This window comes from Bos indicus, chromosome 10 (genome assembly GCF_029378745.1).
Source record: "Bos indicus isolate NIAB-ARS_2022 breed Sahiwal x Tharparkar chromosome 10, NIAB-ARS_B.indTharparkar_mat_pri_1.0, whole genome shotgun sequence".
Classification (NCBI taxonomy): domain Eukaryota; kingdom Metazoa; phylum Chordata; class Mammalia; order Artiodactyla; family Bovidae; genus Bos; species Bos indicus.
The window spans coordinates 67,795,626-67,821,043 of NC_091769.1; the positions used below are offsets into that span (position 1 = coordinate 67,795,626).

General features: G+C 40.4%; 1 protein-coding gene across 11 annotated transcripts in view; it reads left to right on the top strand.

The window, feature by feature from the left end:
- The first annotated feature begins 1,174 nt into the window (after positions 1–1,174).
- The window catches only part of KTN1 (kinectin 1), a 112,796-nt gene continuing 88,552 nt past the window's right edge, over positions 1,175–25,418 (top strand). For 10 of the 11 annotated variants that reach the window (XM_070797636.1, XM_070797639.1, XM_070797638.1 and 7 more), the window contains exon 1: positions 1,175–1,312. The gene's annotated coding sequence lies outside the window, so the exon portion shown is untranslated. Of the gene's footprint in view, positions 1,313–2,165; positions 2,319–25,418 lie in introns of those variants that run through there. The other variant, XM_070797637.1, reaches the window with a different exon arrangement.

Below are 25,418 nucleotides of genomic sequence, written 5' to 3' on the forward strand. Positions count from 1 at the left end.
AGAGACAGACTGCTTTGAGGACGTTGGAACCGCCGAGGTGCTGAGTAACCCTACTGAGAAAGAAAAAAGAGGAGGCGCTTCCGGAGTTAAAATAAGACAGAATGCATCATTGGAGAACACAGTGGCTGAAGGACTGGCAGAATTCTCAACAGCTCAGGCTACCACATACTGTTCAGTTTTCGTTTGTACTTTGGAGGGTCTTTAGAAACCTCTGACAAAAAAATAGAGGTACAGTACCTTTTTAGCCAGTCAATACAAAGGAAACCCTGTTGGTATAGGAACTGTTCTGATGTTCATTACTTAAAAATTGCTCGTTCCCCTTTGTCAGTATGGAGGGGGAGGTGTTAGTGATGAGTCTTAATTTTTTGTATCCCTATCCACCCTCTAAAAGCTTTTGAATTATTTTGAGCGCTGATAACATTTGAGGAGAGTTTGTAGTGTTTTGTGTATGTTCTGTACAATGTCTGGCATTCTGCGAGAAATTGATAAGCAGTAAATAATAAACACATCTCATTCGCCAGTGGACCAGAAAGATCGCTGTCATTCTTTTAGCAAAGAGCAAACTAATAGGCAGGAATTCTGGCCAGCCTCTCCTTTCCGTTACAGCTTCCAGTTATTTACCCAGGCTTAAGGAATGGCCACCGGTTGGCAGACACAACAGCTTCACAGTATTTGCACACAATTTATTTAGGTCGGTTTAAAATCTTTCTCTTTGACGCCAGGGTTGTCCGACGAATTCAGAGAGAAACTCTGGAGACAGAGGGATGGAAGATTTCGTTTTCCAGTGATTTCCGAGGAGGAATCTGGGACGGGCTGGGTGAAATCGAGTACCATTTGCTTAAGGTTAAAAAAAAAAAAAATTCCAGTCTGGGGGGCCAGGTGGTGCTTCGGTAGGAGGGCCATGCAAGACGAAACCAGCTTTGGAGGAAGGACGCGGGGGGTGGGGGTTCCTGCAAGAAGAGAATTCCGCTGTGCCTCGAGCGCCCACCCTCCACCTGGCTGCGGGACGTTATCTCTGGAGAAAAGCCCTGGAATCCCGAGCCCGCCGGACGCTGGGACTTACCGAGTGCGCGGGAGAGCGCGCGGGGGCCGAGGCGGCGACGCCTGTCCCTTTAAGGGGCCGGTCTCCGGGCACCGCCGGGGCCCAGACGCCGGGACGTGCCGGGGCCGCCCCGCCCCGAAGCCGCCCGTTTCCTGCCGGGCGGCGCGACGGCACCTGAGCAACTGCGGCGGCGGCGATTCGGAGCGGGCGGCCGGGGCTGTAGAGCCGGCGCCGCCGCGTGTTCCCGGTCTCCTTTCCCGGCCGCACAGGGTAAGGGAGAGCAGGCCGCGCCGGGCCCGGGCTCCGACCGCGGGGACCGCGGAGGGGGGAGGGCTGCGCCGGCCGCGGAGTGCCGGGCCGACGGGAGGGCCGCGCCGGGCGGGGGGCGCGGCCGCGGGGTCCCGACACCACCCGCCGCCGCCCCGCCGTAGGCCTCGGGCGCCGGGTCGTCTCCGCCGCCGGGCTCCAGCTTGGGCCCGGCTGCCGGGGCGGGCGGGCTCCGAGGGGCCTCTCGGCCTCACCGGGCCGCCCCGGCCCGACCTCGGTTCCGCCGCGGCGCCTCCTCGGAGGACGTCTCCCGAGGGCGAGGTCGGCGGGAGAGGGCCCTGGGGTGACCGAGGAGCCTATTTTTAGCCAGGCGTGAGGGCCCCCGGGAGGGAAGGCGGATTACCGCCTCCTCGGCCGGTGGACGGAGGGAGCGTGTCCCCGGCGGCGGCCCTGGGCCACGCTTACGCCATGCTGGAATTTCAGCCCTCGCCGCTCTCGGGGTGCTTGGGGAAGCAGCGCTCGTCCGTGCTCAGGCCCCCTCCCGCCGACCAGTGCTTGTCCCCGGGCCCCGGAGTGGGGCGGTTGAGGATGGGAAAGCAGCGTGAGGGGAGAGTTTGGAAAAATCTGGGGACCGCCCGGGAGAAGGGGGAAGTTATTCTTCCTCTCCCTGAGGGGTGTGTCTTCCTTACGGATTCTCCCTCCTCTCTTCGGTTATCCAACAAGGAGATTTTTGGCTTTGGGGACTTCGACAGAAAACCTAACCTGCAGTCTAGAGAAGTCGTACGGTAATCAGACGTGGGCAGTGCTGCCCCGCGCGTCGGTGGTGAAGGAGCATGTGTGTACCGGAGACCGACAGCCCCAGGCGCGGGGAGCCGCATCCTAACCTCAGCTAAGCTGCACCCTGATTAAATTCAGGAACGGGTTGTTTAATACTAGCTGTTCTTTTTGGGAGGAAGGACGAATCTTAAGTTCATGGTTGGGCCTATTCCAGGAGAGGATTCCTTAGCAGGTATCTTAATAAGCACTGCTTAAAAAGCTGCAGTTGGAAGTTAACTGTTCAGAGTTATGGGGTTTTTTGAGATGCTTTGTGGGAACCCTTGAGAAATTTAGACAACCGTTTTCTGCTAAAGATAAACATCTTGAGGTGAATGAACTAAACACCCTAAATTGTGTAGGACTTCTCTTAAAGTTTGAATTCTTGGTTAATTAGGTTGTTCTTTTCACTACTTCACCTAGCAGGCGAATGGTATCACTGTTTCCAGCTTGGCTGAACTAGTTGCTGCTGAGACTGGTATGATTGTCCCAAGAATAACACCAGAGTACTCTTGAGTTGATCTGTTTTGAGTAGACATGCCTTGCTATAAATACTTTCATATTTAATGTGTTATCTGAGAAGTGGCCCCCCCCCACCCCCGTCTCCGACCCCCCACCTGCTCTTCTTTAAGGATATAACAAGAAATAACTGGGTTTATTGTTTGTAGATTCTAAGGAAAATTCATTAATTCATCCTTTCCCCCTGCCTCCAACATTGAATTAGAAATGTCTCTTTTAATTTTGCAGCCTTTAGCAGTGTAACTGTCTATCAGATGCACTTAAAGAGTGAGGCATTCTGTTTACCTTTCTGAGATTCATACTGAAACTTATAACAAAGCCTGATGAAATTTTTTCTTAAAAATATTAAGCTCTTTAAAATTATAAAGAATACTGAGTATTGTATAACTCTTATGGGATCAGGGTCAACATTATGAAGAGCCATTAATTTACCATTTTGTTTCCACTTTAGTTTTTCCGGATCCTTTAATATCATAGTCTCTTCTGCTTGATGCAGATGTTTTCTTGATTGTCTCACTCCAAGCCTTCTTAGAGTTTATAGACGTTAATCTGCTTTTAGTAGGGAGAACATTCTAATAATTAGATATTAAATGACAGTCAATATGACATTTATGAAGGACCTGAGGTTAGTGAAGGACAGGGAAGCCTGGTGTGCTGCAGTCCATGTGGTTGCAAAGAGTGGGAGGCGACTTAGCGACTGAACAACATGAATAAATAAAGTTGAGTTTCATTGTTTCCTCTTTCAGTATTTGTGAACATGACTTTGTGTGTTCTGATCTTAGAAATGTAGTTTATGTACAAAGCACAGGTAAAACATTGGTTTAGATAAGAATAGAAGCTTTTTCCCCCTATAAACAAAATTAAGCAGAAAGGGGGAAAATTATTAGTATCATGACTAAGGAGTTTGATTTAACTTAACCTTCTGTATCTGAGCTCTTGAAAGAGAAAAGTAATGGCAGTTTATAACCGTTTGCATGCCAGGCTATTGAATTGGTGTTTTAAAGTCCACTCCCCTACCCTCAGTCTTTGAGATACATTGTAGCATAAGCCGTTTAGGCTCTTAAAATTAATTTTTAAAGTGATATAGGGTTTTAATTGGTTTTATCTTAAAAAGATGAAATAGGTAAAATAGTATACTTTTAGTTTTTGTTATTTAGTCAATAAGTTGTATCAAATCTTGTCTGACTCTTTTGCAACCTCATGGACTGTAGCCTGCCAGGTTCCTCTGTCCATGGGATTCTCCAGGCAAGAATAGTGGAGTGGGTTGCCTTTTCCTTCTCCAGGGGATCTTCCTGACCCAGAGATCGAACCCGCGTCTCCTGCCTGGCAGGCAGATTCTTTACCACTGAGCCACCTGGAAAGCCCATACTTTTAGTACTAAGAATAATTTCAGTAATGACTCTATTAGGAAATCTATTATTTCTAGGAAATGTGTAAGATGAGTTCACTTCTTTTTAAAAAAGTTATGATTTTAGTATTTTACCTATCACTTTACTACAGTTAAGAACTTTAACCTCACGTCAAGTTTCAGCAAAGTGATTTGCATACTACATGGGACTTACACAAAATGAATTGTTCATACTCCCCTTCTTCCAGGGTATTGCCTTTAGGGTTTCTCTTCTTACTAATTACTCTCCTTCTTTAGTCTTTATGATTCGTCCTCCTCTTGAAGTGCTCTTGGTTCACTTTACTTTCTATATTCCTCTGATGATCTCATCCAACGTCATGGCTTTAAATACCTATATGCTGATGGCTTCCATTTTTCTATCTCCAGCCCAGACTTACCTCCTGTGTTCTGTAAAACCTGTTCTGAATTTCCTTTTGGATGTGAAGTAGTAAACTCAAACTAAAATTCCATGTTCCTCTTTAAACCTGCCTAAGGTGCAGTGTAATCTGTCGTACTAGATGACAGCTCTGTCCAACATTCAAGTGAAAAGAAAATGGAATCATCCCTGACTTATTCATACTTGGTATTCTTGGCTCAGTCTTATTTTGAAAATATATCCAGAATCAAGTCACTTCTTACCACCTCCATTGCTCACTAGGCTAGTCTAAACCAGTCTTCTCTCTTGTCTAGATTTCTGCAGTTAAGTTCCTGATGGGTTTCTCTGCTTCTGTCCTGGCTCTCTGCAGTCTTTTTCAGCAGAGCAACAAGATCATAACTCTCTCTTCAAAAATCCTGCAGTGACTTCCCATATGCATCGTAAAATCTGAAGTCCTTATGACCTACAAGGTCTTACAGAATCATCCTACTCTCCGCATCTCCCCTTGCCTCTCCCAGGATAGCGACTGCTCTGCCTCCTGCTTATTTGGCTCCAGTCCCACTGTCTTAGGGACTTTATGCTGGTTGTTTCCCCTCCTTGAATCACTTTTTCTGTGAGGTATCTCTATGAGCCATTCACTTGTCTCCTTCATACCTGCTCTTTAATTGTTTTTCAGAAGTCTGCTTTCCTGCTTAAAGCTGCACTTCCCTGCTTGTGATCCCTGTTCTGTTTTCCATAGCGATTGTTACCTTCCAACAAGCTCTAAAATTTGCTTGTTGATTTTGCTTATTGTCTCTTTTCTCTGCTCCCAGACATACTATACTGTAATCTCTATGACAGGGCTTTTTGTCTGTTTTGTTTATTGATGGATCCCAAGAATTGCTCAGTGGTAAAGAATCCGCCTGCCAATGAAGGAGAAATGGGTTCAATCCCTGGTTCGTGAAGATCCCCTGGAGAAGGAAATCGCAACCCACTTTCCTGTTCTTGCCTGGGAAATCCCATGGACAGAGGAGCCTGGCAAGCTACAGTCTATGGGGTTGCAAAAGAGTCAGACACAACTTAGCAATGAACAACACCAGTGGTTTAGGGCAGTGCTTGGCACATAACATAATCTCAATAAAGATTTTTTAAAATTTTGTTTATTACAAGTGAATTAAAATCTTTATCTCCTGCAGGGTTTTTCTTTTTTTTTTTTACTGTGATGCATATCTCAGTTTTGGACACATGTGGTTTTCAGTTTGCTCCTTTCCTATGAGCAGACAGAGAGCACAAGAAAAATGGCTGGGAACCTTTGGGAACACCTTGATGGAGGAAGGGATGTTGGAGTTGTGGTGGAGACCTTACCTGTCCCATGTGATTAGGATCATTGGTTAGGTCTTTTAAAAAGTTGCTTAAAGCGAGAACTCAAGGTATCTGTGCACTTGGTTTTAACTTTAAGCAGGTACTTTTATTTGCCTCTCATTTTATTTGGATCAATCTCTTGTCTTTGAGTAGAGGTCTCCTGATCTTTTTGCTATGCCTCATACCCTAAGAGCATTATCTATGATTTCTAGTATTCTTTCTTTAAAAAGTAAAATGAAACTTTCAAACTTCAAAATCATTCTGGGTTTTTCCAATCCTTATTAAGACCTTCCAAAGGATTTAACTTAGTTTTGTAGAAATGAAAGCTTGATCTTTATTCTGTCATTTAATTGATTTATAGAAATAAAATATATAAGTGAGTAGGTGTTAGCCAGAACATTTAGCTTTCTGTAGACACCAGCCCCTGTATTTTTAACCAAGGGGACAAATGTCGTTTAATTCAGTGAGAGGTTCTTTAAGATAGCTTCTATATTGAATAGTTCTCACAGGATCCTAGCTGTCTACCATTACTAGTGGAGAATGTCATTTATCCACATTTCTTTATTTTGATTCTCAGTGACATCTGCAATTACTTATCAGAACTTATATGATTTTTAGTAATTACATTGTATATCAAGAGCCTTGATGATGTGCTACATTCTCACTGGAAAATGTGTGATGATTATTATTTATTCTTATACATGAGTCACTTAAGTTGCCAAGGAAACAGTCTGGTCTGAAAGTCAGTAGTAACTAGGAGACCTGTAGGTCTTAGACCTTATTAACTAAACTTCTGTGCAAGTTTCTTGTCTGGAGAATCCCATGGACGGAGGAGCCTGGTAGGCTGCAGTCCATGGGGTCGCTGAGGGTCGGACACGACTGAGCGACTTCACTTTCACTTTTCACTTTCATGCTTTGGAAAAGGGAATGACAGCCCACTCCAGTGTTCTTGCCTGGAGTATCCCAGGGACGGCGGAGCCTGGTGAGCTGCCGTCTATGGTGTCACACAGAGTTGGACACGACTGAAGCGACTTAGTAGCAGCAGCAGCAGCATGCAAGTTTCTTACTGTTCAGTTCTTTAATTGTGTAGCGTGTGGTGTAAGTGGATAAAGTGTGGGTGCTAGGGAGTCCGAAGAACTTGGCTTTGCTTCTTAAAACCACTTACTGTATGTGTAGATTTACCTGCCCAAGACTCATTTGCCTTGCTTATTTTATCTTAGTAGTTGCTACATAAGTGATAGCTAACATTAGAGTGCTTATTTGCTGTTTAAGACTTTGTAAATACTTTATGTATAGTATCATATTGACTCCTCTCCACAGCCTTATGAGAGAGATGGTATTTGATGGAAACAGTGGAGGCAGGTTAAGTAATTGTCCAAAGACATAAAGCAAAGAAAAGGAGGAACTGGAATTTGAACTAGATATTCTGACTCTAGAGCCCATTCTCATCCATTGAGCTGTTTTATAAGAATGTTTTCTGGAAAAAAAAGAAGCACTGTTCATGTGCAGTTGTCTTTTGTTAGGTATTATAAAATTTCATTAAGGTTATAAAGATTTCTTTCCCATGGAGCTAGAGGATTAACTCTGAAAGCTAGTGACTTAAATTTGAGGACCTCAAGTTTTCCAAGGAGAGAAAATAGTAAAAGCTACTTAAAACCAAATGCTATAAAATATTTTATATAGAAAGCAGTAGGTAGACTATTATCTTTTTAATTTATAAGAAATTTTTTCAGTCTTAATTCGTATGTATGTGCATTATAAGTTACTGCCATGTGATCTTGTAGGCATTGCTCAGTGGTTATTTCGGAAAGGCCAACCCTGATCATCAAAATACATGTCCTCTTTGTCTGAGCTTTACATTTTTCTTCATTGCATTATCAGTTATTACCTAACATCATAAAGCTGTGACCAACCTAGACAGCATATTAAAAAGCAGAGACATTACTTTGCCAACGAAAGTCCATCTAGTCAAAGCTATGGTTTTTCTAGTAGTCATGTATGGATGTGAGAGTTGGACTATAATGAAAGCTGAGTGCCCAAGAGTTGACGCTTTTGAACTGTGGTGTCGGAGAAGACTCTTGAGAGTCCCTTGGACTGCAAGGACATCCAACCAATCAACCCTAAAGGAAATCATTCCTGAATATTCATTGGAAGGACTGATGCTAAAGCTGAAACTCCAATACTTTGTCCACCTGATGCGAAAAACTGACTCATTTGAAAAGACCCTGATGGCTGGGAAAGATTGAAGACAGGAGGAGAAGGGGACGATAGAGGATGAGATGGTTGGATGGCATCACCAACTTGACGGACATGAGTTTGAGTAAGCTCTGGGAGTTGGTGATGGTCAGGGAGGCCTGGCGTGCTGCGGTGCATGGGGTCGCAAAGAGTTGGACACGACTGAGCAACTGAACTGAACTGATAATTTATGCTTATTTATTTATTTGTTTGATATCTGTTTCACCTGTAAGAATATAAGCATTATGTGGCAGAAACTTTGTCTTGTTCACCACTGCGAACTGTGTTTTTGGTACTTAGGTACTGCTCGCCAGATTTAATTTTTTTTAAAATTAACTTATTTTAATTGGAGGTTAAATACTTTTCAATACTGTGATGGTTTTTTGCCATACATCAACGTGAATCAGCCATAGGTAAACATGTGTTCCCCCCATCCTGAACTCCCTGTTCAACCTCCCTCCCCACCTTAACCCTCTGGGTTGTCCCAGAGCACCTGCTCTTGGTGGCCTGCTTCATGCATTGAAAATGAGTGAATCAGTTGTCTGGTGTTTGCAAACGATTGGGACTCATTGAGCCTTCTGCTTTCCTTGTCATTTGTGCCATCCTCCTCCTCCATTAGCATGACTAGTTGATTTACATGGAATGCCATGTAAAGTGAGACTTCAAGAATAAGGGTTTCAAGTTGACTCTTGGGAGGGGGATGGAAAATAAAATTTAATATGCGAATTTCAGCAAAAATACTTCTCTGCTTAGTAGCAGTTAATCTTAATTGATCAGTAATGTAAGTTTTCTAAGTGAAATATGTACATAAATTATTTAGTGATTGCATATGTCTAGATCTATTTATCTTTGAAATAAATTTGAACAAGCTACATTGAAAGCTCCTCAATGTTCTGAATGCTGTGTTGTTGAACACTTGTTTCCTTAAATTTTAAAAGTCCACACACCGGTTGAATTTATGTGCTTCTGGACTGTACTTGTTTACTTTATTGGGAAATCATGCTTATTTGAAATGTGTTCTATAATTATTTTACATAGTTTTCATAACCTGGATGTCTCAGGTGGCTGAACGTGATTTCTGTGAAGTGAATTTCTCAAGCTTCTCGTATAATTTGGTATTTTCATTTCTGGGTATAGTTTCAGTTACTGTGGTGTATAATCCTTTTTTGTATTTTTTTTTTCCTAAACACTATAAGTGGGATCCTTCTGTATGAGTTTATTTGCAACTTCCTTTTTCCCCTCAACTTTATTGTCCTAATATTTTTCTTCCATGTTATATATAACTTTGATTCATTCACTTTCACTTCTACATGGAATTTCATTGTATGTATATTTTCTAATTTATTATCTGTTGATGGACATTTGGGTAGTTTCCAGTCTTCTTTTACTATTATAAACAATGCTGTTATGAATACCTTGTATGGCTCTGTTGGTGCACTTGCATCTATACTGTCTCTAGGTGGTGTTTTAAAAAATTTTTTTGTTCTTACTTAAAATAAGAAATAACTTTCACATTATGAGACTCAATACATTATCAGATATAAACATATATAACTAAATTTCTTGGGGGGAAAACCCTATGTGTTGCTGCTGCTGCTGCTAAGTCGTTTCAGTCATGTCCGACTCTGTGCGACCCCATAGACGGCAGCCCACCAGGCTCCCCCATCCCTGGGATTCTCCAGGCAAGAACACTGGAGTGGGCTGCCATTTCCTTCTCCAATGCGTGAAAGGGAAAAGTGAAAGTGAAGTCGTGTCTGACTCTTCGCGACCCCATGGAATGCAGCCCACCAGGTTCCTCTGTCCATGGGATTCTCCAGGCAAGAGTACTGGAGTGGGGCGCCGTCGCCTTCTCCGCCATGTGTTGCTAATTTGTTTCATTAAAAGTACAATTGCTAATCAAGACCTACTAAGTTGATTTTTGTTACCTACTAATGTGTTGAGATTAGCAGTTTGAATGAATTGTTTTGGACCTTATATCGCGCTTGGAGTGGAACTGCTGAATTGTAGGAGAGGTTCATTTTCAGCTTTAGGTAGTGCTGAGTTGTTTTTAGGTATAATTGTAGTACCAGTTTATTCTCCACATTCTTGCCTATATAGTTGACCCTTGACCATCTTGGGGGGTTAGGGACGTTGACCCTCTGTGCAGTCAAAATTCATCCTATAATTTATAATTGGCCCTCCATATCCCTTGTTTCTCTCAAACCGTGGTTGGGCATCTGTTGTGTTGTACTGAGGTAGTTACTATTGAAGAAAATCTGTGAATCAGACCCTTACATTGCACTCCGGTGTTGTTTAAGGGTCTACCTTACATAATAATGGTAAATAATAAAGTTAGACAGCCGGTTGGGCGTGAATTGATATCTTGTGGGTTTTGCATTTTTGCTTATGAGTGGAGATGTATTTTCCAAAATTTGCTGGCCATTTTTGTTTCCTTTTCTCAGAAATGACTGTTGGGTTTTTTTTCTTTATTTTTTAAAAATAATTTTTGGTTGTGCTGGGTCTTCGTTGCTGTGCATGGGCTTTCTCTAGTTGTGGGGAGCAGGGCCTACTCTTGGTTGAGGTGCGTTGGCTCCTCCTTGTGCTGGTTTCTCTTGTTGCAGTGCACAGGCGCACGGGCTCGAGTAGTTGTGGGTCGCATGCTCTAGAGCAAGGGCTCAGGAGTTGAGGTGCACAGGCTTAGCTGCTCTGTGACATGTGGATCTCCTCGGTCCAGGGATTGAACCTTTGTCCCCTGCGTTGGCTGGCAGATTCCTGCCTACTAGGTCTATACAGTCATCAAAAACAAGACCGGGAGCTGACTGTGGCTCAGATCATGAAATCCTTATTGCCAAATTCAGACTGAAATTGAAGAAAGTAGGGAAAACCACTAGACCATTCACATATGACCTAAATCAAATCCGTTACGATTATACAGTGGAAGTGAGAAATAGATTTAAGGGACTAGATCTGATAGAGTGCCTGATGAACTGTGGACGGAGGTTTGTGACATTGGACAGGAGACAGGGATCAAGACCATCCCCAAGAAAAAGAAATGCCAAAAAGCAAAATGGCTATCTGAGGAGGCCTTACAAATAGCTGTGGAAAGAAGAGAAGTGAAAAGCAAAGGAGAAAAGGAAAGATATACCCATTTGAATGCAGAGTTTCAAAGAATAGCAAGGAGAGGTAAGAAAGCCTTCCTCAGTGATCAGTGCAGAGAAATAGAGGAAAACAATAGAATGGGAATGACTAGAGATCTCTTCAAGAAAATCCCAGGTACCAAGGGAACATTTCATGCAAAGATGAGCACAATAAAGGACAGAAATGGTATGGACCTAACAGAAGCAGAAGATATTAAGAAGAGGTGACAAGAATACGCAGAAGAACTGTACAAAAAAGATCTTCACGACCCAGATAATCACGATGGTGTGATCACTCACCTAGAGCCAGACATCCTGCAAAGTCAAGTGGGCCTTAGGAAGCATCACTATGAACAAAGCTAGTAGAGGTGATGGAATTCCAGTTGAGCTCTTTTAAATCCTAAAAGATGATGCTGTGAAAGTGCTGCATGCAATATGCCAGCCAATTTGGAAAACTCAGCAGTGGCCACAGGACTGGAAAAGGTCAGTTTTCATTCCAATCCCAAAGAAAGGCAATGCCAAAGAATGCTCAAACTACCACACAATTGCACTCATCTCACATGCTAGTAAAGTAATGCTCAAAATTCTCCAAGCCAGGCTTCAGCAATACGTGAACCGTAAATGTCCAGATGTTCAAGCTGGTTTTAGAAAAGGCAGAGCAACCAGAGATCAAATTGCCAACATCTGCTGGATCATGGAAAAAGCAAGAGAGTTCCAGAAAAACATCTATTTCTGCTGTATTGACTATGCCAAAGCCTTTGACTGTGTGGATCACAATAAACTGTGGAAAATTCTGAAAGAGATGGGAATACCAGACCACCGGACCTGCCTCTTGAGAAACCTGTATGCAGGTCAGGAAGCAACAGTTAGAACTGGACATGGAACAACAGACTGGTTCCAAATCTGGAAAGGAGTTCGTCAAGGCTGTATATTGTCACCCTGCTTATTTAACTTCCGTGCAGAGTACATCATGAGAAACCCTGGGCTGGATGAAGCACAATCTGGAAATAAAGATTGCCAGGAGAAATATCAATAACCTCAGATATGTAGATGACACCACCCATATGGCAGGAAATGAAGATATTAAAGAGCCTCTTGATGAAATTGAAAGTGGAGAGTGAAAAAGTTGGCTTAAAGCTCAACATTCAGAAATCTAAGATCATGGCATCCAGTCCCATCACTTGATGGCAAATAGATGGGGAAACAGTGGAAACAGTGGCTGGCTTTATTATTCTGTGCTCCAAAATCACTGCAGATGGTGACTGCAGCCATGAAATTAAAAGACGCTTACTCCTTGGAAGAAAGTTATGACTGACCTAGACAGCATATTGAAAAGCAGAGACATTATTTTGCCAACAAAGGTCCGTCTAGTCAAGGCTATGGTTTTTCCTGTGGTCATGTATGGATGTGAGAGTTGGACTATAAAGAAAGGTGAACACCAAAGAATTGATTATTTTGAACTGTGGTATTGGAGAAGACTCTTGAGAGTCCCTTGGACTGCAAGGAGATCCAACCAGTCCATCCTAAATGAGATCAGTCCTGGGTGTTCATTGAAAGGACTGGTGTTGAAGCTGAAACTCCAGTACTTTGGCCACCTGATGTGAAGAGCTGGCTTATTTGAAAAGACCCTGATGCTGGGAAAGATTGAAGGCATGAGAAGGGGATGACAGAGGATCAGATGGTTGGATGGCATCACCGGCTCCATGGACATGAGTTTGAGTAAACTCCGGGAGTTGGTGATGGACAGGGAGGCCTGGTGTGCTGCGGTCCATGGGGTCGCAAGGAGTCGGACATGACTGAACTGAACTGAACTTAGGGAAAGTCCTTGTTTTTCTCTTTGATAGGAGTTCTTTTATGTTCAGAATACTAATTTTTTGCTTATCACACATCGCAAATGTCTTTTCCCACTTTGTGGTTTGTATTTTTCATTCTCTTATGGTTTCTTTGTTAATAAATGTTAAACCTTTTAATTTAGTAGAATTTCTCAGGATTTGTGTTTTATACTTTGTGTCTTGTTTAAGAAATCCTTTTCTACCTCAAGGTTGTAAAGATATTCTTGCATGTTGTCCTAGGAAGTTTAATGTTACATTTCATAATTCTTTCTCAGGAGTTGATTCTTGTTTTTTCCCTTTTGTGCTGCTGGTGTATTTTCTCCAAAATTCCACTGCTTTGCATTTCAGTTTGTTTTTTTAAGTAGTAAAATATGTGAATTTAGTAGATACTTTTGAAATAAATCTTTGAGTTATTAGTATTATGTGCTGTCCACACCTTGCTTTTAGAGTCATAGGTGAATATTATGTAAGAGCATTAAGGTATGAATGGTTGTCTAGTAAACTTTGAAGTCTTCACTCTCCCCCAACCCCCATATGAAGTTAAAAATTTGTAAACATTTCAGTGATACCATTGTTTGCATGTGGTTTTCTGAAGTTATTAAGGACATTTGTTGTGAAGTAGTCTGGTTAGTTATTTTCTTAAAGTTGCAACTGTTTGTGCTTGATATTTTATGGTTATATTGTAATGCACTGTGAATGTAGACCTATTTCTCTGTATCCAGCTCGGAGTATACATACAATCTGAGGATTCATATCTTTCTCAGTTTTGGAACATTCTCGGCTCTTTAAATATGTTAATAACTCCCATTACTTCTCTTACTTCTTACTTCTCTTACTTCTTACTTACTTCAGTTACTTCTCAAGTTTCTTCTCTTTTGGTTGACCTATGTTAGAGTCTGTTAGTTTATCTTCTGTGTATTTTAATTGTTCTTTCAGTTTTTTTTCTGTTTATTTTTCTATGCCTTGTACTAGGGTAGCAATTTATGTTTTTCTTCTGCTTCTGTCCGTTTAGAGTTTATTCTGTCTGTTGAGCCTACATGGCAGTATTTACAATTTTCATTTCTTAGATTTGGAGTTGCTTTTTCATATACACCTGCCTGTTTCATTTGTCTCAGTTTTTGTTTTATAATCTTTTTGCTATTTTGTAAAAAGATTCCTTTATCACTCTGACAGCTTCAACATGCTCAAATTTAAAAATCTTTGTCAGACTGTTACATAAACTAATACCATCTGGTGTGAATTCATGTTTTTATTGATTTTTTTTTCCTCCCCACATTATTAAATTTCTTCCTGTGTTTTGGTTTATTTATTTATTGAGTACATTTTGAGTGGAGTTTTTTTTTTTTTTTTTTAAACCTTTTTTCCATCCCCCACCTCAAAATTATTATTTTTTTAACTGTTTCTACCTGGCTTACTCTTCATCTAGTTGCAAGCTAGGTTTGTTCTGAAACAGTTAAAAAGAGAAAGCAAGGTGGATAGAAGTGTTTCTAAGATGAAATCATATACTGAGAAAGAGGGAGGTAAGGGTGTGTGTGTATGTGTAGAGAGATCTCATGTTTAGGGGAGTATTGAATGAAATCTAAAACAACAGTTTCCTATAATGGAGAGGAATATAGAGTAGAAGAGCACAGAAAAATCTATGGGTCAAAGCAAGCAGCTCAGTTGTGTCCAACTCTTTGTGACCCCATGGACTGTAGGCTGGTAGGCTCCTCTGTCTGTGGGATTCTCCAGGCAAGAATACTAGAGTGGGTTGCCATTTCCTTCTCCAGGGAATCTTCCCAAGCCAGGGATCAAACCTGAGTCTCCTGCATTGCAGGCAAATTCTTTACCATCTGAGCCACGAGGGAAGCCTAAGAAGAGCACAGGGGTACAGTTTATGCTCTGAATTTCCCTTTTGCTTCATACTTGATTCTGGAACCATGTATATATTTTATATAATTATTAAAAAATTTCTAGAGGAAAGAAAATCCTCTTACACTGTTGGTGGGAATGTAAGTTACTGCAGGCACTGTGGAAAAGAATATGGAGGTTCCTCAGAAAACTGAAAATAGGATTACCGTGTGACCCAGCAGTCCCCCTTCTGGGCCTATCCAGGCAAACTTATAATTCAAGAAGATACATGTACCTGTATGCTCATAGCAGCAGTATTCACAACAGCTAAGGCATGGAAACAATCTAAATGTCCACCAACAGAAGAATGGATAAAGAAGATGTGGTACATATATATAGTAGAGTACTACTCAGCCATAAAACAGAATGCACTAATGCCATTTGCAGCAACATGGATGCAACGAGAGACTGTGTTAATACTAAGTGAAGTAGCTTACATGTGGAATCTGAAATATGACACAAATGAACCTATCTATGAAATAGAAACAGAATCAGGGACGCAGAGAGTAGATTGGTGGTTTCCAAGGGGGAGGGACTTCCCTGGTGGCTCAGAGGGTAAAGAATCTGCCTGCAGTGTGGGAGACCCAAGTTTAATCCCTGGATTGGAAAGATCCCCTGGAGAAGGGAATGGCAACCCAGTCCAGTATTCTTGCCTGGAGAATCCCATGGACAGAGGAGCCTGGAGGGCTATAGTCCATGGGGTCACAAAGAGTCGGACACAGCTAACACACACACACACACACACACACGCGGGAGGGCTGGGAGAGGGTTTGATGGCATTAAGCCATCATATTGGGAGTTTGGGATTAGAAGCTATGGACTGATGTGTATGGAACGGATAAACAACAAGGTCCTACTGCATAGTGCAGGAAGCTATGTTCAGTATCTTCTGATAGCCCATATGGAATCTAAGAATATGAAAGAGAATGTGTATATATATTGAGTCACTTTGCTGTACAGCAGTAATTAACACAACATTGTAATTCAGTTATACTTCAATGTAAAAACTAAAATTAAAAAGGGACAATTTGAACATCAGTAAAGACAATAACTAATGAATTGAAGCTAGTCAATTGTATGTTTAATCTTCAAGTTCGTAATGCTAAAAATTTAAAAAAAGTTGCTGTTGGGCTAACATTATTTTAACAATTTTGGTAAGTAAAGAAAAATAAGCATTTATCCTACTTTTCTTATATGAATTGTATCTCAGGGTAGCCAAATAGGTCATAAGAGAAGTTTTTTTCTGTAGATGTATTCTAGGTAAGAAAGAAAGAGGGGATAGACTTAGAATATCACCATTTTGCATCTCCTAATGAATAATGTCTAGGCAAAGATCTCCAGTAGTTGGTAACATCATGGAGACATTGAGGGACTTCCCTGGTGTTCCAGTGGCTGAGATTCTGAGCTCCCAACGCAAGGGACCCAGGTTCTATCCCTGGTCAGGGAGCTAGATCCCATGTGCCACAACTAAGAGTTCTCTTGCTGTAACTAAAGACCCCACATGCTTAACAAAAAGAATGAAGTTCCCGGATGCCACAACTAAGACCTGGTGCAGCCAAATAAATAAACTTTTGGAAATGTGCCACGCTGTCTGTGCCTTAGTCTTGCACTGAGGTCATACTCCTAAATCTGATCTAGCCTTTAAATTTAACTACCAATTTATAGGAAATAGAAAAGACAAAAACAAAAACTTGTTAGCACTGTGGGGATTCCATCGACAAAATTCATACTGAGAATCTCTACAAGAAAACTACCTGGTTTTTCCAACCCCAAATTCTCGGATTACAAGAAACTGAATAATAGATAAAGGGATGACAAATGAAAGGAGACAAGAAATAAACATCATTCAATACAGAATAACTGAAAAAATATTTACACAGCAGTTGGGGAGATGTGAATACTGGCTTGATATTTGATATTAAGGGATTATTTTTAATTTCAAATTTGCTGTGAGGCTGGATTTTTGCCCTTTTTCCTCTCCAGGCTTAGGGCTTCTATAAAGCTATAGCACTGTTACCATAGGTTTTAAGTCTGATTCTTTTTCTTAGATACGCTCCCCTCACCTCCCCCTGAAGCTGCCCCCTGCCTCTCTCATAGACTCTCTAAGACTGACAGGTGGGTCTGAGCCTAGCTCCCATCAACTCTGCTTTTGCCCTGGATCCTGGTGCACATGAGATTTTGTGTGCAGCCTTTAAGAATGAAGTTTTTAGTTTCCTCCAGTCCCAGGGGGCTCCTGCAGTTAAGCTCTATTGGTCTTCAAAGCCAAGGCCTCTGGATGGCTCATCTACCTACTGCCAGAACCTTGACATGGGGCTAAGAACTCTTAACTCCTCTGGGAGAACCTTTGCAATACAGTTATTTTCCAGTTTGTGGGTTGCCCACCCAGAACATTATGGGATTTGATTGTATCATAACTCCGCTCCTCCTACCGATCTCGCTGTAGTTCCTTCTCTGTGCCTTTGGACTGGAGCCCACCAGGCTCCTCTGTCCATGGAATTTTCCAGAAAAGAATACTGGAGTGGGTAGCCATTCCTTTTTACAGGGGATCTTCCTGACCCAGGGATCAAACCCGGGTCTCCTGTATTGGCAGCAGATTCTTTACAGTCTGAGCCACCAGGGAAGAAGCCCTTACGTCTTTAGTTATAGAAAATCTTTGTGGGTAGTTTCCAGTTTTTTTCATTGATGGTTGTTCTACAAGTAGTTGTGAATTTGGTGTGCTCATGAGGGTAGGTGAATTTAGGGTCTTTCTACTCCACCATTTTGGCTGTTCTATAAAATCTTTTTTTTTTTTAATTTGATTAAAAAAAAAACATGTTTGTTTTTGTCTGTGTTGAGTCCTTCTTGTGACACGTGGGTCTTTTTTTCCTTATGTGGGCTCTTTATTGCAGCTTTTGGGCTTCTCTCTAGTTGTGGCACATGGGCTGTAGAGTGCAGCGGTCTAGTTGTGGCATGAGGGTTCCAGAGTTCGTGGGCTCTGTAGTTGTGGCGTGTGGGCTCTCCGGCTGTGGCCTGAGGGCTCACTAGTGGTGATGTGAGGGTTTAGTTGCCCCGTGACGTGTAGGGCCTTAGTTCCCCATCAGAGATTGAACCTGTGTTCCCTGCCTTAGAAGGTGGCTTCCTGACCACTGAACCACCAGGGAAGCCCCATCTCTTATAAAGTCTTAATGAAAGCTTTTTGTGTAACCGTTGGGTGGTAGGCGAAGGAGGCAAGCTCTCTCTTTTCCTTGTGTGAAGTATGGACATTTCTTTTCCTTTAGTTTACCCTTTGCTGACTTGGAGTGTATAATGTATATAGTCACTCAGTTGTGTCTGACTCTTTGGGACTCTGTGGACTATTGGGAGCCCACCAGGCTCCTCTCTCCATGGGATTTTCCAGGCAAAAATACTGGAGAGGGTTGCCATTTGCTGACTTGGACCCCTTAAAAAGTCCCAGTTTTATGTACCTGTCTCATTTCTACTTCCCCAACTTATAGCCTTGTGTTTCCTGTGATAATCTTGAGTGGCCATTAATACTTTCAGTTCCTATATCATATTTCCTCTCTCCCAGGATTTCCCTTAATTTCCAGAAAACATGTCTATTTCCAAGCAACTTCTGTAACGTTTAATTGAAAGAGTTTTCACTTCCAATTTAAGAAATAGAGTCCTTAAATTAGCTTTAAAATCATGGTTTAATTTATAATTTAAAAATACAGTGAATTCAGTTTAAGCTTAAATTATATTATGAAAATAATATACGCACAGCGGAAACAATGTAAACATTCTGAAAGATTTAAGATGAAAAGTTACCAGACACGTACCCAGAAGTCACCATAGAGTTAATGGCTTCTGTTGTGTCCTTTCAGGAGCTCTCTAAGCATGTATGGGCATGACTGTGTTACTTAAAAGGGAATTTTCTCTGTATGTAGTAGTGATAGTCGCTCAGTTGTGTCCTATGGACTGTGCCTACCAGACTCCTCCGTCTGTGGAATTCTCCAGGCAAGAATACTGGAGTGGGTTGCCATTTCCTTCTCCAGGGGATCTTCCCCACCCAGGGATCAAAACCTGGGTCTCCTGCATTTCAGGCAGATTCTTTACCATCTGAGCCTTGTGCAACTTGCTTTTTATGTATACTTGGTTTATTTACGATATTTTTGAATGTCTTGCCACTTTACATGTGAAGCTCTACTGTAAGGTTATTTAATCATTTCCCTAATGTTGGACATATGGTTCTTTCTAATTTTAAAGTTGCTTTACTAACAGTGAACACTCTTTTTAGTGTGTCTTTGTATTTGTGTGATTACAATAAACTACCAGAGAAGGAGTTTTCTCTATTGAAGAGTATGCATTATTCTTATATCTGTCTAGGAGATTGCATTAGTTATAACCAAGTTAGCACTACCTGAGAATACTGGTTTTCATACTTCCTAGTTCATGTCAAATTTTGTAAATACAGTTTTATTGAGGTATAAGAGGTATAATTGACACACAATGAACTGCATGTATTTAAGTGTACAATATGATAAATTTTGACATGTGTACACTGATGAAACCATCACCACAATCAGGATGGTGTACATATGCATCATCTCCAAAATTTCCTCATTCCTGTTTGGTAATCCCTCATTCCCACATGTTCCTTCCCTGCCAATTTAAGGTGGAAAAGGTAACATTGTTTTAATTTGCATTTCTTTAATATGAGTGAGGTTGCAATAAAATATATATATATTTGTTGGATATCTTTTTCCCCTCTAGGAATCTTGTAAAGGTGTCCTTTAACCTTTCTGTCTTGTGTTCATCTTTTTCTCACATTTTTGCTGATGTTTGTAAGTTAAGGCTACCAGACCTTTGTCTTTTTTGAGTTTAGTCCCTTATTTTTTCTGTAAAATCTTTACAGTGTTTTCTGGGTCAGTTTTTTCCGTTTTTTCCTTGATGGCTCTGAGTATTACATGAGACATAGGGGGAAAAAACCTTTTACAAACAAAATTATTTTACATGAAAAGAAATACATTTGTCTTCTGATTTTTCATGGTTTAATTTTTTAACCTTTAAAAGTTTGGTCCATAAATAATTTAGTTAGGGGCTTTAATTTTTCCCCAAATTGGCTACCATTTATGCTGATGCTATTTATTAAATCATAGATTTACTTAATGATTGGAAATGGCTCTCTGATATTATAGTAAAATTTTCTCACGTATTTGGGGCTTTTTATATTACATTTATTTGGCAGTTTTTGGGCAAGAGGTAAACATTCTTGTTTCCTAGTGAAGTTTTCCAATAGTTCCCTTGGAGTTTTTTGAATAGTATTTGACATTCTTATCTTGTCATTTACATTTCATGTTTAGTTTGTGAAATGATATTAAGTATTATGTCTTTTTGGGAAATAGGCAAGAATAAATATATTATTTTATCATTTTAGTACCCTCATTGATGAGTGACCGAAGGCGATGAACTTTAGCTTAACACTTTTTAACTTCCCTGGTGCTCAGACGGTAAAGAATCTGTCTGCAGTGCAGAAGACCTGGTTTCAATCCCTAGGTTGGTAAGATCCCCTGGAAAAGGGAATGGCTACCCACTCCAGGATTTTTGCCTGGAGAATTCCAGGACAGAGGAGCCTGGCATGTTATAGTCCATGGCATCACAGAGTCAGACGTGAGTGAGTGACAAACGCTGTCACTTTAACACCCTGGCAAAACTTTCCTAAAGGATGATAGGGTTTGAAGTATGTTTTCTGTTTGTTGATAAATTTCATCAATACCATGCATCAGTTATTAGGAATGCCTTGTGGTAGTGGAATTGGACACAGTTGATGAGGTTTAGGGCAGTTAGAGGGCCACAAGGAGAAGTTACGGGAGGAAGATTGTGGATCAAAACTAGGAAGAATATTCTAATGTCTTTATAGAAGGAACTTATGGGAGGTGTTTATTCCTAATAAGCATAAAATCACTGACCATTCAGCTGGATGTAGTTGACTTAGATGGCCTCTTCCAACCTAGAGATCTTGTGAAGTAGATGTTAAGACTGTAGATTTTAGGGGAAGGAAGTCTTCTGTATATGGTGTAACTGTGTTACAGATACATCAGTGGTATGAATTTCATGTTCTAATGTTAATTTTTTGAACAATTTTGATGATTTATAATCATCTTTAGAAACTGATTTTATGTATTGATTTGAAATACTAATTATTTAAATGTATTATTAAGTTTCTGGTAGTAAAGCTTTTAATTTGTATAACTTAAGTTAGCTTTCTTTACAGAATAAACTTAACCAGGTTATTTCCTGTGGATATGTTTTAAAATGAACAGTGTCTTTTCCTGAGAAAATGGACTAGTTGGGGCTTGATGGATAAGCAAAAATCTGAAGGACTGGCATAACTCTCAGAAGCTACCAGCTATGCAGATCCATTTCAGTTTTTTGGAGAAGCTGTTCAAACTGATTTATCTAGTCTTGTATTAAAGGGAAAACAATGAATGGTTAAAAGAGAACCAATAGAAGTTTCATGTGTTGTGACATGATACCTAATGGAGAAATTGAATTTCATCACTCATCTCTGGCTTTAGTTGGATTTGTTTCAGATTGGGGTAGCAGTACTCTAGATTGGGTATTGCTGAAATAATTTAAGGGATGTGTTAATAAGGTGTGAGTCATAGAAATAAGTATGTGTTGCAGTATACAAGGAGGAATTGCACCTCAGCTTTAAGATTCCAGTGTAGTCTGTTAGGTTAATTTTAGGAAGTTGTAAATGAAGTTCCCATGTTAGGCAACTCAGTGTTTGCTTTGTTAAAGTATTTTATCTTTTGATTGGTTTGAATCTTTTCCTCTTGTTGTAAAAGATAATTGTATACTTGTATTATGGACCCTGGGGCGGTTATAATTTTGTTGTAGTGACAAACTAGAGAATAGAAATTTAGATAAGTTTTTGTATTTTGATGGCCTTTTCAGGAATTGATTAATTTGTTTTTTTTTATTGGTTTGTAGAATCAAGTTTTAAAAAAATTTTATTGTAGATTTAATACACTTGTAAACTTTTAAACTTTTTCAGCTATGCAATATATAAGATGAATTCACTTATTTTCTTGTGTTTTCTTGAAGTACTTTATACATTTTTTTAAGTTGTCTGGATGTCTTTATTTGATCTGAATGATCAAGCCTTTCCTCTACTGATTTGAAATAATTTACAATAAACTAAATTAAAAAAATCAGTTTGGATCTATTTTAGATTTTGAGTTCTATTATTCTCCCTTCATTTATCTTCGTTGCACTGCAATATATTATGTTTCTATAATTGCTAGACTATTATGCCCTGTCCCATAGAATTCTGTGAACATGTACATAAAAATAAATGCTCTAGGATTTTAGGAAGAGGAGAACTATCTGTAGGCATGGTGCTTGAGCTGGAAGAGTAGATCTCATTGACACTCAGGTTCGGTTTTTATACCCTGTTTTAGTTTTTAAAGTTGTGGTGTCTCTTTTGTTTGGTTCTGTTGGGTCTCTGTTGCTGCGCATTGGCTCGCTCTAGCTGCGCAGGGCTGGACTCCTCTCTGGCCGCTCTCTTGTTGTGGAGCATGGGTTCCAGGGCGTGTGGGTTTCAGTAGTTGTGGTGCCAGCCTCAGTTTCCCCATAGCATGTGGAATCTTCCTGGGCCAGGGATTGAACTTGTGTTCGTTCCCTGCATTAGCAGGCGGATTCTTAACCGCTGGACCACCGGGCAAGTCCTATGCTCTGTTTTGGATGCTCTATAGGTACTTAACCTCATGCGAAGAGTTGACTCATTGGAAAAGACTCTGATGCTGGGAGGGGTTGGGGGCAAGAGGAGAAGGGGACGACAGAGGATGAGATGGCTGGATGGCATCACTGACTCGTTGGACGTGAGTCTGAGTGAACTCGGGGAGTTGGTGATAGACAGGGAGGCCTGGTGTGCTGCGATTCATGGGGTCGCAAAGAGTCAGACACGACTGAGTGACTGATCTGATCTGAGGTACTTAATCAGCTAGATCATAGATTCATTTAAAGTCAGTGTATCTATTTGTCCAGTACCGATAAACATCTTGTGTTCTCCATTCCAGGTTTTAAATTTAAGTGGAGAATAAAGTGAGCAAAATTTATAAATAAAATATTAGCCATATAATAATTAAAATGTATTTTATAGGACCGACAGTGCCCCCTTTTTTACCCTTACTCTGAACTAATAACTTTCCCATTTCATTAAGAAAATAGTAGCATCAGGAGGATAATTTACACAAACTTATACACTGGATCTACCTCCTTGCCTGTGCCTATATATTCCCTAGATGTCTGTGCTTCCGTCTAAGGCCAGTCTCTTTAGTTGCACACCAAATTCTTTCCCTCTTGCCATTTGAAAACGTTGTCCCTCACCCCTCTCTCTCCTGCCTCATCAGACTTTCCCCTTCTACTGGATCATCTTTATCAGTGTATTAACATGCTGTAATTTCTTCTGCCTATACAAACCAAATTCCCAACCTCATATTCCCCTCCAGCTTCCATTGCACTTTTCTTTATTACTTCATAGGAAATCTCCAGAGTCGTCTCATCTGCTGGAGTTCTCACTTTTCACTTCTTTTCAGTCAGGTTTTGATGATCACCACTCTATTGTTTTGGTCCAAGTTACCACTAATGTCTCTGTTGCTAAAATCCAGTAGTCAGTTTCTAGTTTTCATTGTACTTTATTTACTAACACCATTTAACAAAGTTGATTCATCTCTCCTTCTTGATATATTTTATTCATTTAGCAACCAGAGTGACATTCTCCTAATTTTCTTTTTATTTTATTCTCAATTGTTCAGGGGCTCTGTCTTGATACCTGGGCTCTGTTTATCCTCATTCCCTTGGTGATTTTTTTCTCTAAGCCATGGTCCTTCCAATTCTTTGTCCTCTGCCCCTTTCAAATGATCTCTTCAACCTCATCTTTTACTACATTTCCTCTTGTACATTGTACTTGTCTTTATTGTTCTTGCTCAAATGTGTCAGGTGTGTTCCTGTCTCATGTACTGTATATAAGTTGTATGTGAATTGTGTAACAGTGTTACACTTAATGGATGATAAAATAACTATACAAAGTGAATTAATAGACTGTTGTGGAAGATGGTAGTTGAAAAGATACTTTCATTGTAATGATTTGAGCTGTGTTTTGAGGGATAAGCGAAGATTTGATAAAAGGAACAAGGCAAAACTTTGTGGGTTTGATACTAGAAAGGAGGGGCAATTGGACTTTGTAGAAAGTCATTCCTTTTGGTTTCCCGATTTAGAGTCTGCTGTGGCTTTTTACTGCTAGTTTTGTCTACTTAGTTGACTGCTAACCTTCCGTATCTGGTTATAGTTTATATTTCTCAAAATCATATCTAGAACTCCCAGACAAAAACTTACTCCTGTATTCTTGAACTTGACATGTGATTTCATAGTTTACAGATTTCTTCCAAGCTGGAAGCATTGGTGTTGTCTTAGATTCCTTCCGAACTTTCACCATCCCCTAATCTCCATTGACTTAATTCACCCTATCAGATCTATTTAGCCTATTGAAATAGTCATTTTAATTGGTTTCCTTGCACCTGTGTTAACCTATCCATTGGATTTTAAATTTTGATTGTAACTTATTTGTAGAAGTCCTAATTGATTCATATCTACCTAATTACTTTTGATAGTTTCTATTTTTTACTCATTCCCCAGTTTCCTCTTAGTTACTTTATGTGTGTAGGTTATAATCTATATCTACTAATTCAGGTATCTTAAATCTTTAGGGATGTGATTCCTTAGTTTATTTCTGTTGCCTCTTGCTCATGGTGGCTTATCTCGTGTTCTGTCATTTTGTGTTATGGGCTCTTATCTGAATGACAGTATTTGGGAATCTTGAGCTTCCTGGCTTGAGGGAGCAACCCAGCAAAGAAGATGTGCATTCATTTTTGTCACATGCACTATGGGTACCACCAACTTGGGACCGCTTAAATATTTTGTCTTGGCATTTCCAAGATCATGTAAGTAGTTTGGACTTTAGCTCTGTGTAAGAAGAGACCCCTAAAACCAAGTCAGAATTGGGACCAAAAGTCAGGACTCTTGACTTCATTTTAGTGCTTCATTGTACTACTAGACTGTAAATAAGTGGTGGATGACTAAGGATGGTGACAGTATCCCCTTTGAATAAGCATAGATGGGAAGAGGAAAACAGAGAAGAAGCTAGAGGGGTTTTACAGAGTTGTAGAGGAGATGTTCTATGTATGTATGTACACATACATACCTATACTCTAAACATAAAGCAGAAGTGTCTTATAACTTAAACACAAAGGCGTTTTGTGTTTAAAAACTTTGTGTTTAAGTTATAAGACACTTCTGCTTTATGTTTAGAGTATAGGTTAAGATCCTGGGCTATAGGGCCACATTTCTTAAGATTCACATCTATATGTTACTACTTTGAGCTTTGTGGCTTTAGATAAGTTACTTAACCTCAGTGCCTCACTTTCCTTGTTTTTAAAATGGGAATGATAATAAGGTTTTGAGAATTAAATGAGATATTCACAATAGATGCTTAAAGTTCTAGCATAAAGTAATTGCTCAAAAATGTTAATTGCATGTGATAAGTAGTAAGAAAATAAGTAAAATGTATTTAAGTTTT